Source organism: Triticum urartu, chromosome 2A (genome assembly GCF_056163025.1).
Source record: "Triticum urartu cultivar PI428250 chromosome 2A, HENAU_Tu73, whole genome shotgun sequence".
Taxonomy (NCBI): domain Eukaryota; kingdom Viridiplantae; phylum Streptophyta; class Magnoliopsida; order Poales; family Poaceae; genus Triticum; species Triticum urartu.
This window is the reverse complement of record NC_141874.1, coordinates 1,602,265-1,616,942: the sequence shown is the minus strand read 5'-3', so window position 1 is coordinate 1,616,942 and position 14,678 is coordinate 1,602,265. Positions and strand designations below refer to the sequence as shown.

At 49.9% G+C, this 14,678-nt stretch overlaps 1 pseudogene; it reads left to right on the top strand.

Moving 5' to 3' along the window:
• The first annotated feature begins 1,094 nt into the window (after positions 1 to 1,094).
• Positions 1,095 to 12,951, top strand: LOC125534699 (uncharacterized; annotated as a pseudogene).
• Positions 12,952 to 14,678: the final 1,727 nt, after the last annotated feature.

Here is a 14,678-nt window from a genome sequence, read left to right as displayed (position 1 = left end):
CATCTAATCGTTTTGTCATTACTTATTTTGATTTTCTTTCACAATGTTTTCACATGCTTCAACGTGTTCAATAACCAGTTGCTCAGCGTGCCACATGATATATGTGGTGAATAATTAGTTTGGGTTCGTTGCAACTTGCGATTTGTGTTTGGCAGTTGGCAGTCTGGCGTATCCTACTCAACTCCCTTAGTAGTGGGCACTGATTCACCAAAGACGATTGCATTTTCCTCGCACAAAAGAAGATGATCGCATTTTTACTGACATTCTTTGCATCCTAATAATACTTGCGTCATTGGAATATTCTCATTTCTATTATTTTAATATCTCAGATAATGCGTGAATCATGATGGCTTGTGCTGGATGTGGTTGATTTTGGTATTCTCCTCCGAACTCACCTTTTCTTTGTTTTGTGTCAGAAAATGACCTTAGTTTTCCATAGTAATGTTTTCTACTTTTTTGTTCTGTAGCAACAAATGGATGTTCGGCTAGCTTTTCTTATTTCTGAATTGATGCCGTGAATGAATAATTTTTATAATCAAGATTTGATGGTAGAGTTTTTTTTAGAATGTATAGAAAATATCAGAAGTTTTTTTTACGGGGAAAATATGACAAGAGTTGGATGTAAATTAACGGGCCCTAATTTAAACGTATTATTATTTGTAACGAAGAAAGAAGACATGTATTCTTAGGAAAAAAATGAAGGACGTGTCATCCGGCCCATCCCATACCAATGGCCTCGTGTGGTGACTACGATCGATCATGCAGCTAGGAGGAACGGCAGCAGCATATGGAGCAGTGGTACATGAAATAACGGAGAGCTCGTTTTTTCTCATCTTGTTCGTTTAGTCATGAATTTTGATCCTTGAACTTTGAAGCTCACAACCTCGCGAAGCATGCATTAACGTTGGGGACCGGCCGCTATGTTTGATTAAGCCACCCCGGCGATCTTTTGTTCGTCCCTGTTAAAATTGTGACGGTTCAATAAAAGGTTCGCGAGTTTGTCTCAAAAAAAAGCTAGAGATTGATAGCCGCCGCCGCCGCCCTGCTCCAGGTTCCAGGCAGATAGACGACGAGGAGGTGGTTGATTGCCGGAGATGAGCGGCGGCATCCGGCGGTTCGTCAACCTGGGGGTGTATGATGGGCGCAACCGCATGTATTCGCTCCGACGCTTGGACGGCAGATGAGGCGGCCACGCATGACAAGCTGCTGCCAACACTCACGCCCGCCAAGGCCTGGGTGCCCAACAGGAGAAGGATCTGCAAGGCTGACCTGGCGGCGGCGGAGGCGGCCGTGCCCAGCATCCGGACGCGGGCAAGCAAGCTGGTCATTAAGCCACCGGAAGTATCATGCATGCAGCCTGCCGACCCATCACCGCGTTCATTTCCTCCCCACCGCCTCGGAGGACAAGGTCGTCTTGGGCTACCGCGCGAAACGCATGTTCCGCTTCGACGCCGGCGAGGGCTGCCACTGGATCGAAAGCCTGCCAAGCCTCCACGAGCACAAACACTCACCGCTGTCCATCGTCGTCCCTCCGTCGGACTTGCACCTCCATGATAGGATCCTCGATAGGATCCTCCATCCGGATAAGTCGGAGGCGAAGCCACAGTTCGAGGCCCTGGTGTGGAGGGCCGAGCACCCGCGCTCCTTTTGTAGTAGTACCTGACACTGCGACATCCTCCCACTACCACCGTGGATCATCCACCAGAAGCACGCTTAGGGCATCTCCAGCCGTTGGTCCCCCCAGGACGCATAAAAATCGCCCCTGGGGGCGAGCCGGCGATACAATCGGCGTTGGGGGCGATTTTGCGCCCAGTCGTCGCCCCCAGCTCGCCCCCAGGCGCCGAAATTGGCCCACTTTGCAGCCCAATTTCGGCGAATAAAGGGCCCATATGGGCGAGAATAGGCCCATATTCGGCGTGGTTTCGCCGTGTCTCGGCGTTCAATTATCAACACAATTATTTCTTATCACATATTTCATCACAGAAAAATCAAATACTTCAACAAAATAGTACAACAACAAATAGTTCAATACAAATTATATAGTTCAACAAATAAAAACTCGTATTTCATCACACGGCGTCCCCCTTGAGCCTCCATAGGTGCTCAATCAGATCTTTCTGCAGTTGATGATGCACCTGTGGGTCTCGGATCTCCTGACGCATACTGAGATAGGCAGTCCAAGTTGCCGGTAGCTGGTGATCAACTTCGGTTAGAGGACCCTGCCTGTAGTATGGTTCAGTGTCAAACACTGGGTCTTCTTGCTCGCTCTCGATGATCATGTTGTGCAAGATGACACAGCAAGTCATAATCTCCCACATTTGATCTTTGGACCAGGTCTGAGCGGGGTACCGAACAACAGCAAATCGAGATTGGAGCACACCAAATGCCCGCTCGACATCCTTCCTGCAAGCCTCCTGAAGCTTCGCAAACCAGGCGTTCTTGCCTCCTGCCACAGGGTTTGAGATCGTCTTCACAAATGTCGACCATCTCGGATAGATGCCGTCAGCTAGATAGTACCCCTTGTTGTATTGGTGCCCATTGATCTCGAAGTTCACCGGAGGAGAATGGCCCTCAACGAGCTTGGCAAAAATAGGAGAGCACTGCAGCACGTTGATGTCATTGTGAGTTCCTAGCATACCATAGAAGGAGTGCGAAATCCAGAGGTCCTGTGTGGCTACCGCCTCAAGTACCACACTGCAACCGCATTTGGCGCCTTTGTACATCCCCTGCCAACCAAATGGGCAATTCTTCCATTTCCAATGCATGCAGTCGATGCTTTCAAGCATCCCAGGAAATCCTCTTGCTGCATTCTGGGCTAGGATCCGAGCAGTGTCTTCCGCATTGGGTGTTCTCAAGTATTGTGGCCCAAACACTGCCACGACTGCCCGACAGAACTTGTAGAAACACTCTATGCTGGTGGACTCGGCCATGCGCCCATAGTCGTCGAGTGAATCACTGGGAGCTCCATATGCAAGCATCCTCATCGCTGTCGTGCACTTCTGGATGGAGGTGAATCCAAGAGCGCCGGTGCAATCCATCTTGCACTTGAAGTAGTTGTCGAACTCCCGGATGGAATTCACAATCCCGAGGAAGATCTTTCGGCTCATCCGATAACGGCGCCGAAATGTTCTCTCGCCATGAAGTGGAGCATCGGCGAAGTAGTCGGAGTAGAGCATGCAGTAGCCTTGGAGACGATGCCGGTTCTTTGCTTTCACCCACCCCGGCGCCGAGCCACCTCGCCGCGGATTTTCATTGCTCATCAGCAGCTGGGCGAGGGCGGCGAGCACCATGAGATGCTCTTCTTCCTAGACGTCGGCCGCAGCTTCCTCCCCCAGCAGCGCGGCGAGCTCTTCCTCGTCATCCGAGTCCATCGCCGAGACAGGCAAAACGCCGAACACCGTGCGCTCAGTGGGCATGTACCCGCCGTTAAACCGCGCCTCCGCGGCCGGAAACGGCGGCCGGAAACGCCCAGCTGCTGTGGGAGGGGCTGCCGCGGCGAAGCGCTGCTATTTTCCGGCGGGGAATGGCTATCTAGAGGAGTAGGGCGGCGGCCGTCGCCGGGATATAGCTAGTGGTGGCCGAGGGCGTGGGGGGTGCGAGGCGAGTCGGGGGAAGAAAACCTTAACTTTTCACCTATCGGTGTGGGCCAGGCGTGCTTTTCCCTAGCGCCGGAGCCCCCAACTGCTCCCCAGCGCGCCGGGTTCGGCCTGTGACCGCCGGGCGGAAAAAAAGTCCGAACCGGCGATTTTCGGCGTCCTGGGGGTGAAGGAAATATGCCCTAGAGGCAATAATAAAGTTATTATTTATTTCCTTATATCATGATAAATGTTTATTATTCATGCTAGAATTGTATTAACCGGAAACATAATACATGTGTGAATACATGGACAAACTTAGTGTCACTAGTATGGCTCTACTTGACTAGCTCGTTAATCAAAGATTGGTTATGTTTCCTAACCATGAACAAAGTGTTGTTATTTGATTAACGAGGTCACATCATTAGTTGAATGATCTGATTGACATGACCCATTCCATTGCTTAGCACCCGATCGTTTAGTATGTTGCTATTGCTTTCTTCATGACTTATACATGTTCCTATGACTGTGAGATTATGCAACTCCCGTTTGCCGGAGGAACACTTTGTGTGCTACCAAACGTCACAACGTAAATGGGTGATTATAAAGGAGATCTACAGGTGTCTCCAATGGTAGATGTTGGGTTGGCGTATTTCGAGAATAGGATTTGTCACTCCGATTGTCGGAGAGGTATCTCTGGGCCCTCTCGATAATGCACATCACATAAGCCTTGCAAGCATTGCAACTAATGAGTTAGTTGCGGGATGATGTATTACAGAACGAGTAAAGAGACTTGCCGGTAACAAGATTGAACTAGGTATTGGATACCGATGATCGAATCTCGGGCAAGTAACATACCGATGACAAAGGGAACAACGTATGTTGTTATGCGGTCTGACCGATAAAGATCTTCATAGAATATGTAGGAGCCAATATGAGCATCCAGGTCCCGCTATTGGTTATTGACCGGAGATGTGTCTCAGTCATGTCTGCATTGTTCTCGAACCGTAGGGTCCGCACGCTTAACGTTACGATGACAGTTATTATGAGTTTATGCATTTTGATGTACCGAAGTTAGTTCGGAGTCCCGGATGTGATCACGGACATAACGAGGAGTCTCGAAATGGTTGAGACATAAAGATTGATATATTGGAAGCCTATGTTTGGATATCGGAAGTGTTCCGGGTGAAATCGGGATTTTACCGGAGTACCGGGAGGTTACCGGAACCCCCCGGGAGCCATATGGGCCTTAGTGGGCTTTAGTGGAAAAGAGAAGGGGCAGCCCTAGATGGGCCGCGCCCTCCCCCCTCCCCTAGTCCTATTAGTACAAGGAGAGGTGGCCGGCCCCCCTCTCTCTCTTCCCCCTCGGGGAATCCTATTCCAACTAGGATTGGGGGGGAGTCCTACTCCCGGTAGGAGTAGGACTCCTCCTGCGCCCTCCTCCTGGCCGGCCGCCCCCTCCCCCTTGGCTCCTTTATATACGGGGGCAGGGGGCACCTCTAGACACACAAGTTGATCCTTGAGATCGTTCCTTAGCCGTGTGCGGTGCCCCCTGCCACCATATTCCACCTCGATCATATTATAGCGGTGCTTAGGCGAAGCCCTGCGTCGGTAGAACATCATCATCGTCACCATGGCGTCGTGCTGACGGAACTCATCCCCGAAGCTTTGCTGGATCGGAGCCCGGGGATCGTCATCGAGCTGTACGTGTGCTAAGAACTCGGAGGTGCCGGAGTAACGGTGCTTGGATCGGTCGGATCGGGAAGACGTACGACTACTTCCTCTACGTTGTGTCAACGCTTCCGCAGTCGGTCTGCGTGGGTACGTAGACAACACTCTCCCCTCTCGTTGTTGTGCATCACCATGATCTTGCGTGTGCGTAGGAATTTTTTTGAAATTACTACGTTCCCCAACAGTGGCATCCGAGCCTAGGTTTTATATGTTGATGTTATATGCACGAGTAGAACACAAGTGAGTTGTGGGCGATATAAGTCATACTGCCTACCAGCATGTCATACTTTGGTTCGGCGGTATTGTTAGACGAGACGACCCGGACCAACATTACGCGTACGCTTACGCGAGACCGGTTCCCCCGACGTGCTTTGCACATAGGTGGCTTGCGGGTGACTGTCTCTCCAACTTTAGTTGAACCGAGTGTGGCTACGCCCGGTCCTTGCGAAGGTTAAAACAGAGTCTATTTGACAAACTATCGTTGTGGTTTTGATGCGTAGGTGAGATTGGTTCTTGCTTAAGCCCGTAGCAGCCACGTAAAACTTGCAACAACATAGTAGAGGACGTCTAACTTGTTTTTGCAGGGCATGTTGTGATGTGATATGGTCAAGGCATGATGATGAATTTTATTGTATGAGATGATCATGTTTTGTAACCGAGTTATCGGCAACTGGCAGGAGCCATATGGTTGTTGCTTTATTGTATGCAATGCAATCGCGATGTAATGCTTTACTTTATCACTAAGCGGTAGCGATAGTCGTGGAAGCATAAGATTGGCGAGACGACAACGATGCTACGATGGAGATCAAGGTGTCGCGCCGGTGACGATGGTGATCATGACGGTGCTTCGGAGATGGAGATCACAAGCACAAGATGATGATGGCCATATCATATCACTTATATTGATTGCATGTGATGTTTATCTTTTTATGCATCTTATCTTGCTTTGATTGACGGTAGCATTATAAGATGATCTCTCACTAAATTATCAAGAAGTGTTCTTCCTGAGTATGCACCGTTGCCAAAGTTCGTCGTGCCCAGACACCACGTGATGATCGGGTGTGATAAGCTCTACGTCCATCTACAACGGGTGCAAGCCAGTTTTGCACACGCAGAATACTCAGGTTAAACTTGACGAGCCTAGCATATGTAGATATGGCCTCGGAACACGGAGACCGAAAGGTTGAGCGTGAATCATATAGTAGATATGATCAACATAACGATGTTCACCATTGAAAACTACTCCATCTCACGTGATGATCGGTTATGGTTTAGTTGATTTGGATCACGTCATCTAAGTGAGAGTTCTTAAGTAATTTGATTAATTGAACTTAAACTTATCATGAACTTAGTACCTGATAGTATCTTGCTTGTTTATGTTGATTGTAGATAGATGGCTCGTGCTGTTGTTCCGTTGAATTTTAATACGTTCCTTGAGAAAGCAAAGTTGAAAGATGATGGTAGCAATTACACGGAATGGGTCCGTAATTTGAGGATTATCCTCATTGCTGCTCAGAAGAATTACGTCCTGGAAGCACCGCTGGGTGCCAGGCCTGCTGCTGGAGCAACACCAGATGTTATGAACATCTGGCAGAGCAAAGCTGATGACTACTCGATAGTTCAGTGTGCCATGCTTTACGGCTTAGAATCGGGACTTCAACGACGTTTTGAACGTCATGGAGCATATGAGATGTTCCAGGAGTTGAAGTTAATATTTCAAGCAAATGCCCGGATTGAGAGATATGAAGTCTCCAATAAGTTCTATAGCTGCAAGATGGAGGAGAACAGTTCTGTCAGTGAGCATATACTCAAAATGTCTGGGTATAATAATCACTTGATTCAGATGGGAGTTAATCTTCCACATGATTGCGTCATTGACAGAATTCTCCAATCACTGCCACCAAGCTACAAGAGCTTCGTGATGAACTATAATATGCAAGGGATGAACAAGACTATTCCCAAGCTCTTCGCAATGCTGAAAGCTGCGGAGGTAGAAATCAAGAAGGAGCATCAAGTGTTGATGGTTAACAAGACCACTAGTTTCAAGAAAAAGGGCAAAGGGAAGAAGAAGGGGAACTTCAAGAAGAACGGCAAGCAAGTTGCTGCTCAGGAGAAGAAACCCAAGTCTGGACCTAAGCCTGAAACTGAGTGCTTCTACTGCAAGCAGACTGGTCACTGGAAGCGGAACTGCCCCAAGTATTTGGCGGATAAGAAGGATGGCAAGGTGAACAAAGGTATATGTGATATACATGTTATTGATGTGTACCTTACTAGAGCTCGCAATAGCACCTGGGTATTTGATACTGGTTCTGTTGCTAATATATGCAACTCGAAACAGGGACTACGGATTAAGCGAACACTGGCGAAGGACGAGGTGACGATGCGCGTGGGAAACGGTTCCAAAGTCGATGTGATCGCGGTCGGCACGCTACCTCTACATCTACCTTCGGGATTAATATTAGACCTAAATAATTGTTATTTGGTGCCAGCGTTGAGCATGAACATTATATCTGGATCTCGTTTGATGCGAGACGGTTATTCATTTAAATCAGAGAATAATGATTGTTCTATTTATATGAGTAATATCTTTTATGGTCATGCACCTTTGAAGAGCGGTCTATTTTTGATGAATCTCGATAGTAGTGATACACATATTCATAATGTTGAAGCCAAAAGATGCAGAGTTGATAATGAAAGTGCAACTTATTTGTGGCACTGTCGTTTAGGTCATATCGGTGTAAAGCGCATGAAGAAACTCCATACTGATGGACTTTTGGAACCACTTGATTATGAATCACTTGGTACTTGCGAACCGTGCCTCATGGGCAAGATGACTAAAACACCGTTCTCCGGTACTATGGAGAGAGCAACAGATTTGTTGGAAATCATACATACCGATGTATGTGGTCCGATGAATATTGAGGCTCGTGGCGGATATCGTTATTTTCTCACCTTCACAGATGACTTAAGCAGATATGGGTATATCTACTTAATGAAACATAAGTCTGAAACATTTGAAAAGTTCAAAGAATTTCAGAGTGAAGTTGAAAATCATCGTAACAAGAAAATAAAGTTTCTACGATCTGATCGTGGAGGAGAATATTTGAGTTAGGAGTTTGGTGTACATTTGAAACAATGCGGAATAGTTTCGCAACTCACGCCACCCGGAACACCACAGCGTAATGGTGTGTCCGAACGTCGTAATCGTACTTTACTAGATATGGTGCGATCTATGATGTCTCTTACTGATTTACCGCTATCGTTTTGGGGTTATGCTTTAAAGACGGCCGCATTCACATTAAATAGGGCACCATCAAAATCCGTTGAGACGACACCTTATGAACTATGGTTTGACAAGAAACCAAAGTTGTCGTTTCTTAAAGTTTGGGGCTGCGATGCTTATGTGAAAAAGCTTCAACCTGATAAGCTCGAACCCAAATCGGAGAAATGTGTCTTCATAGGATACCCAAAGGAGACTGTTGGGTATACCTTCTATCATAGATCCGAAGGCAAGATATTTGTTGCTAAGAATGGATCCTTTCTAGAGAAGGAGTTTCTTTCGAAAGAAGTGAGTAGGAGGAAAGTAGAACTTGACGAGGTAACTGTACCTGCTCCCTTATTGGAAAGTAGTACATCACAGAAAACTGTTTCTGCGACACCTATACCAATTAGTGAGGAAGCTAATGATGATGATCATGAAACTTCAGGACAAGATACTACTGAACCTCGTAGATCAACCAGAGCGAGATCCGCACCAGAGTGGTACGGTAATCCTGTTCTGGAAATCATGCTGCTAGATCATGATGAACCTACGAACTATGAAGAAGCGATGGTGAGCCCAGATTCCGCAAAATGGCTTGAAGCCATGAAATCTGAGATGGGATCCATGTATGAGAACAAAGTATGGACTTTGGTTGACTTGCCCGATGATCGGCAAGCAATTGAGAATAAATGGATCTTCAAGAAGAAGACTAACGCTGACGGTAATATTACTGTTTACAAAGCTCGACTTGTCGCAAAAGGTTTTCGACAAGTTCAAGGGGTTGACTACGATGAGACCTTCTCACCCGTAGCGATGCTTAAGTCTGTCTGAATCATGTTAGCAATTGCCGCATTTTATGATTATGAAATTTGGCAGATGGATGTCAAAACTGCATTCCTAAATGGATTTCTGGAAGAAGAGTTGTATATGATGCAACCGGAAGGTTTTGTCGATCCAAAGGGAGCTAACAAAGTGTGCAAGCTCCAGCGATTCATTTATGGACTGGTGCAAGCCTCTCGGAGTTGGAATAAACGCTTTGATAGTGTGATCAAAGCATTTGGTTTTATACAGACTTTCGGAGAAGCTTGTATTTACAAGAAAGTGAGTGGGAGCTCTGTAGCATTTCTGATATTATATGTGGATGACATATTACTGATTGGAAATGATATAGAATTTCTGGATAGCATAAAGGGATACTTGAATAAGAGTTTTTCAATGAAAGACCTCGGTGAAGCTGCTTACATATTAGGCATAAAGATCTATAGAGATAGATCAAGACGCTTAATTGGACTTTCACAAAGCACATACCTTGACAAGATTTTGAAGAAGTTCAAAATGGATCAAGCAAAGAAAGGGTTCTTGCCTGTGTTACAAGGTGTGAAGTTGAGTCAGACTCAATGCCCGACCACTGCAGAAGATAGAGAGAAAATGAAAGATGTTCCCTATGCTTCAGCCATAGGCTCTATCATGTATGCAATGCTGTGTACCAGACCTGATGTGTGCCTTGCTATAAGTTTAGCAGGGAGGTACCAAAGTAATCCAGGAGTGGATCACTGGACAGCGGTCAAGAACATCCTGAAATACCTGAAAAGGACTAAGGATATGTTTCTCGTATATGGAGGTGACAAAGAGCTCACTGTAAAAGGTTACGTTGATGCAAGCTTTGACACTGATCCGGACGATTCTAAATCGCAAACCGGATACGTGTTTACATTAAACGGTGGAGCTGTCAGTTGGTGCAGTTCTAAACAAAGCATCGTAGCGGGATCTACATGTGAAGCGGAGTACATAGCTGCTTCGGAAGCAGTGAACGAAGGAGTCTGGATGAAGGAGTTCATATCCGATCTAGGTGTCATACCTAGTGCATCGGGTCCAATGAAAATCTTTTGTGACAATACTGGTGCAATTGCCTTGGCAAAGGAATCCAGATTTCACAAGAGGACCAAACACATCAAGAGACGCTTCAATTCCATCCGGGATCTAGTCCAGGTGGGAGACATAGAGATTTGCAAGATACATACGGATCTGAATGTTGCAGACCCGTTGACTAAGCCTCTTCCACGAGCAAAACATGACCAGCACCAAGGCTCCATGGGTGTTAGAATCATTACTGTGTAATCTAGATTATTGACTCTAGTGCAAGTGGGAGACTGAAGGAAATATTCCCTAGAGGCAATAATAAAGTTATTATTTATTTCCTTATATCATGATAAATGTTTATTATTCATGCTAGAATTGTATTAACCGGAAACATAATACATGTGTGAATACATGGACAATCTTAGTGTCTCTAGTATGCCTCTACTTGACTAGCTCGTTAATCAAAGATGGTTATGTTTCCTAATCATGAACAAAGTGTTGTTATTTGATTAACGAGGTCACATCATTAGTTGAATGATCTGATTGACATGACCCATTCCATTGCTTAGCGGGCTACCAAGCGTCACAACGTAAATGGGTGATTATAAAGGAGCTCTACAGGTGTCTCCAATGGTAGATGTTGGGTTGGCGTATTTCGAGAATAGGATTTGTCACTCCGATTGTCAGAGAGGTATCTCTGGGCCCTCTCGGTAATGCACATCACATAAGCCTTGCAAGCATTGCAACTAATGAGTTAGTTGCACGATGATGTATTACGGAACGAGTAAAGAGACTTGCCGGTAACGAGACTGAACTAGGTATTGGATACCGACGATCGAATCTCGGGCAAGTAACATACCGATGACAAAGGGAACAACGTATGTTGTTATGCGGTCTGACCGATAAAGATCTTCGTAGAATATGTAGGAGCCAATATGGGCATCCAGGTCCCGCTATTGGTTATTGACCGGAGATGTGTCTCAGTCATGTCTGCATTGTTCTCGAACCGTAGGGTCCGCACGCTTAACGTTACGATGACAGTTATTATGAGTTTATGCATTTTGATGTACCGAAGTTAGTTCAGAGTCCCGGATGTGATCACGGACATGACGAGGAGTCTCGAAATGGTCGAGACATAAAGATTGATATATTGGAAGCCTATGTTTGGATATCGGAAGTGTTCCGGGTGAAATCGGGATTTTACCGGAGTACCGGGAGGTTACCGGAACCCCCCGGGAGCCATATGGGCCTTAGTGGGCTTTAGTGGAAAAGAGAAGGGGCAGCCCTAGATGGGCCGCACGTCTCCCCCCTCCCCTAGTCCTATTAGGACAAGGAGAGGTGGCTGGCCCCCCTCTCTCTCTTCCCCCTCGGGGAATCCTATTCCAACTAGGATTAGGGGGGCGGAGTCCTACTCCCGGTAGGAGTAGGACTCCTCCTGCGCCCTCCTCCTGGCCGGCCGCCCCCTCCCCCTTGGCTCCTTTATATACGGGGGCAGGGGGGCACCTCTAGACACACAAGTTGATCCTTGAGATCGTTCCTTAGCCGTGTGCGGTGCCCCCTGCCACCATATTCCACCTCGATCATATTGTAGCGGTGCTTAGGCGAAGCCCTGCGACAGTAGAACATCAAGATCGTCACCACGCCGTCGTGCTGACGGAACTCCTCCCCGACGCTTTGCTGGATCGGAGCCCGGGGATCGTCATCGAGCTGTACGTGTGCTAAGAACTCGGAGGTGCCGGAGTAACGGTGCTTGGATCGGTCGGATCGGGAAGACGTACGACTACTTCCTCTACGTTGCGTCAACGCTTCCGCAGACGGTCTGCGTGGGTACGTAGACAACACTCTCCCCTCTCGTTGCTATGCATCACCATGATCTTGCATGTGCGTAGGAATTTTTTTGAAATTACTGCGTTCCCCAATAGGGGGCGCGACTGGGCCGTTTTTTCAGCGCCGGTGCCGAAAAAGTGGCCTGGGGGACCTGTTGGGGGCGCGGCTGGAGATGCCCTTACGTCTGTGGTCACGCTCTCATCGGCGGCGACACCATCTGCTTCTCCATCGCCGGCGCCGAGGGCACCGGCACCTACTGCTTCCACATCGCGACTCGTGAGTGGAGTAAGGCTGGCGACTGGGTTATGCCGTTCCAGGGCAAGGCGGAGTATGTTCTGAAGCTCGGGCTCTGGTTCGGCGAGTTAAGCGGCCTCCCTTGTGCCGCGGACATTTCTGGCGTAGTTAGAGGAGAGGAGCCGCCGCAGGAGAAGTTGCGGATCTGGGTGGATGATGACCTGCCAGAGGAGTGGCAGCCGAGCGAATCATGCAGCTCCAAGGACATTTCTGACATTTCTGGCGTAGTCAGAGAAGTTGCGGATCTGGGTGGATGATGACCTGCCAGAGGAGTGGCAGCCGAGCGAATCATGCAGCTCCAAGGTCATCAGCCTCGGTTTGGGCAGGTTCATTGTTGTAGACTTTTTGGATGCCATGGTATTTGACAAGGACTGCAACGAGATGGCTACGGGTGTTGAGTAACGTGATTATATAGGAAACATAGGTTAGACTAGGAAATATTCTGGCCTGCCTTGTACTCCAAGTAGATCATGTACTCTTATATATATGTCCACGAGGCTCAAGCAATACATTGAACTATTCCACCAATCCATCATATTCCGCAATAATTTCTTTCTCTCCCTTCTAACATGGTATCTATCGCAAGTCGATCCTAAATCCTAGGCGCCGCCGCTTCCGCACCCGCGCGCCGCCCCCGGGGCGGTCGGCCTCCATCACCGCCGCCGGGGGCCGTGCCGCCCGTACCTAGGGTTCATCCGCCGGCCGTGTTGGCCGGCTGCCCTAGAGAGTATTTTTTCCCGATCCTTTGATCCGGGTTTTCTCTCTCTTGCCGGTCGCTTTGATCAGCGTCTACTTTTTGGTTTTCCGGTCTATGTGATCCGGTTTGCGTCGCCCACCGCCGCCGTCGACCCCGTGCGCATCTACTCCAACACCGGCGCGATTGGCTGGCTTCTTCACCGTCCCGGAGGCCTCGTGCGTCATCCGCGCGTTGCCCGTCGGTCGCCCCGACTCGGCGGCCTCGCGCGTCGCCCGCGCGTCGGCCTGCCGGTCGCCCCGACCCGGTGGCCTCGCGTCATGCAGCAGCCCTTCACCGCCGTCGTTCGCGCGACGGCCCGCCCGTCGATCTACGCCGGCCATCACCGCCCTGCTCCGACCGGGACTCCTGCATCACCCTGACCCGGCGGCCTCACGCCATAACCATAGCCGCCCTGCCGCCCGCCGCCGCCGGCTTCATCTCGGACTCCGCCGCCACCACGCTTCCATCGAGCGGCGTCCCCGACCTCACGCGCGATCGGCTTGATCACCTGCTCGCCGCCGCGATCCGCCTCATCTACACCGCACGACCGACCTGGCCCGTCGGTTACGCGCGCCTTCGCAGGTCCCGTGAAGATCGTCCCCGAGTTCAGCGCGCCTCTCCACCAATCGAGCATCGGGCTGCCGCTGCATCGCCCCGTCGGGCCACAGCGCCGCCGCCCCATGGTTCTTCTCCCGGCTGCACCGACCCGCGTCACCGCTGCGTCGTCCCATCGGGCCGTAGTGTCGCAGCCCGCGGTCCCCCGCCGCCCCGAGTGCGTCCGCTCTAGGCCGTCCCGTGGCTACATCGACCCTCGCGCCGCCGCTGCGTCGCCCCGTCGGGCCGTAGCGAGCGTGGCACGCGGTCCACGCCACCGTCCCGAGGCTGTCCCCGCGGTTGCACCGACTCGCGAACCGCCGTTGCGTCGCGGCCCGCGGTCCCCGCAGCTGCCCCGAGGTCTTCCCGCCGTTGCCCTGACCTGCCCGCCGCCGCTGCGTCGCCCCTTCGGGCCGTAGCGTCGCGACCCGTGGTCCACTCCGCCGTCACCGCGCGTCGACCTCCCGTGGTATGCGCCGCGTCGTCTCCCCTTGGTGCGGGAACTCCACCGTCCGCGCTGGTCTTCGTCACGCTGTCAGGGTTCTTTGTCTACTTCGAGCATCGCCGCCGCGCTCCTAACCTAGCCGCCGCCGCCGCCGTTCTTCTTTGGCCGCTGCCGCTGCTCTTCTTTGGCCGCTGCCGCCGCTACCTCTGTAGCCGCCGCCGCTGCCCGTCCACCTCATTCGTCTTCACCCAGCACCAGCTCATCGCCAGCGTCGCCGTCATCTTCCCCGACCACTTCGTCTACTCCGACCACTGTTGGTGACATCGGCCCCATGCCGATTGGCGCCACAACCGT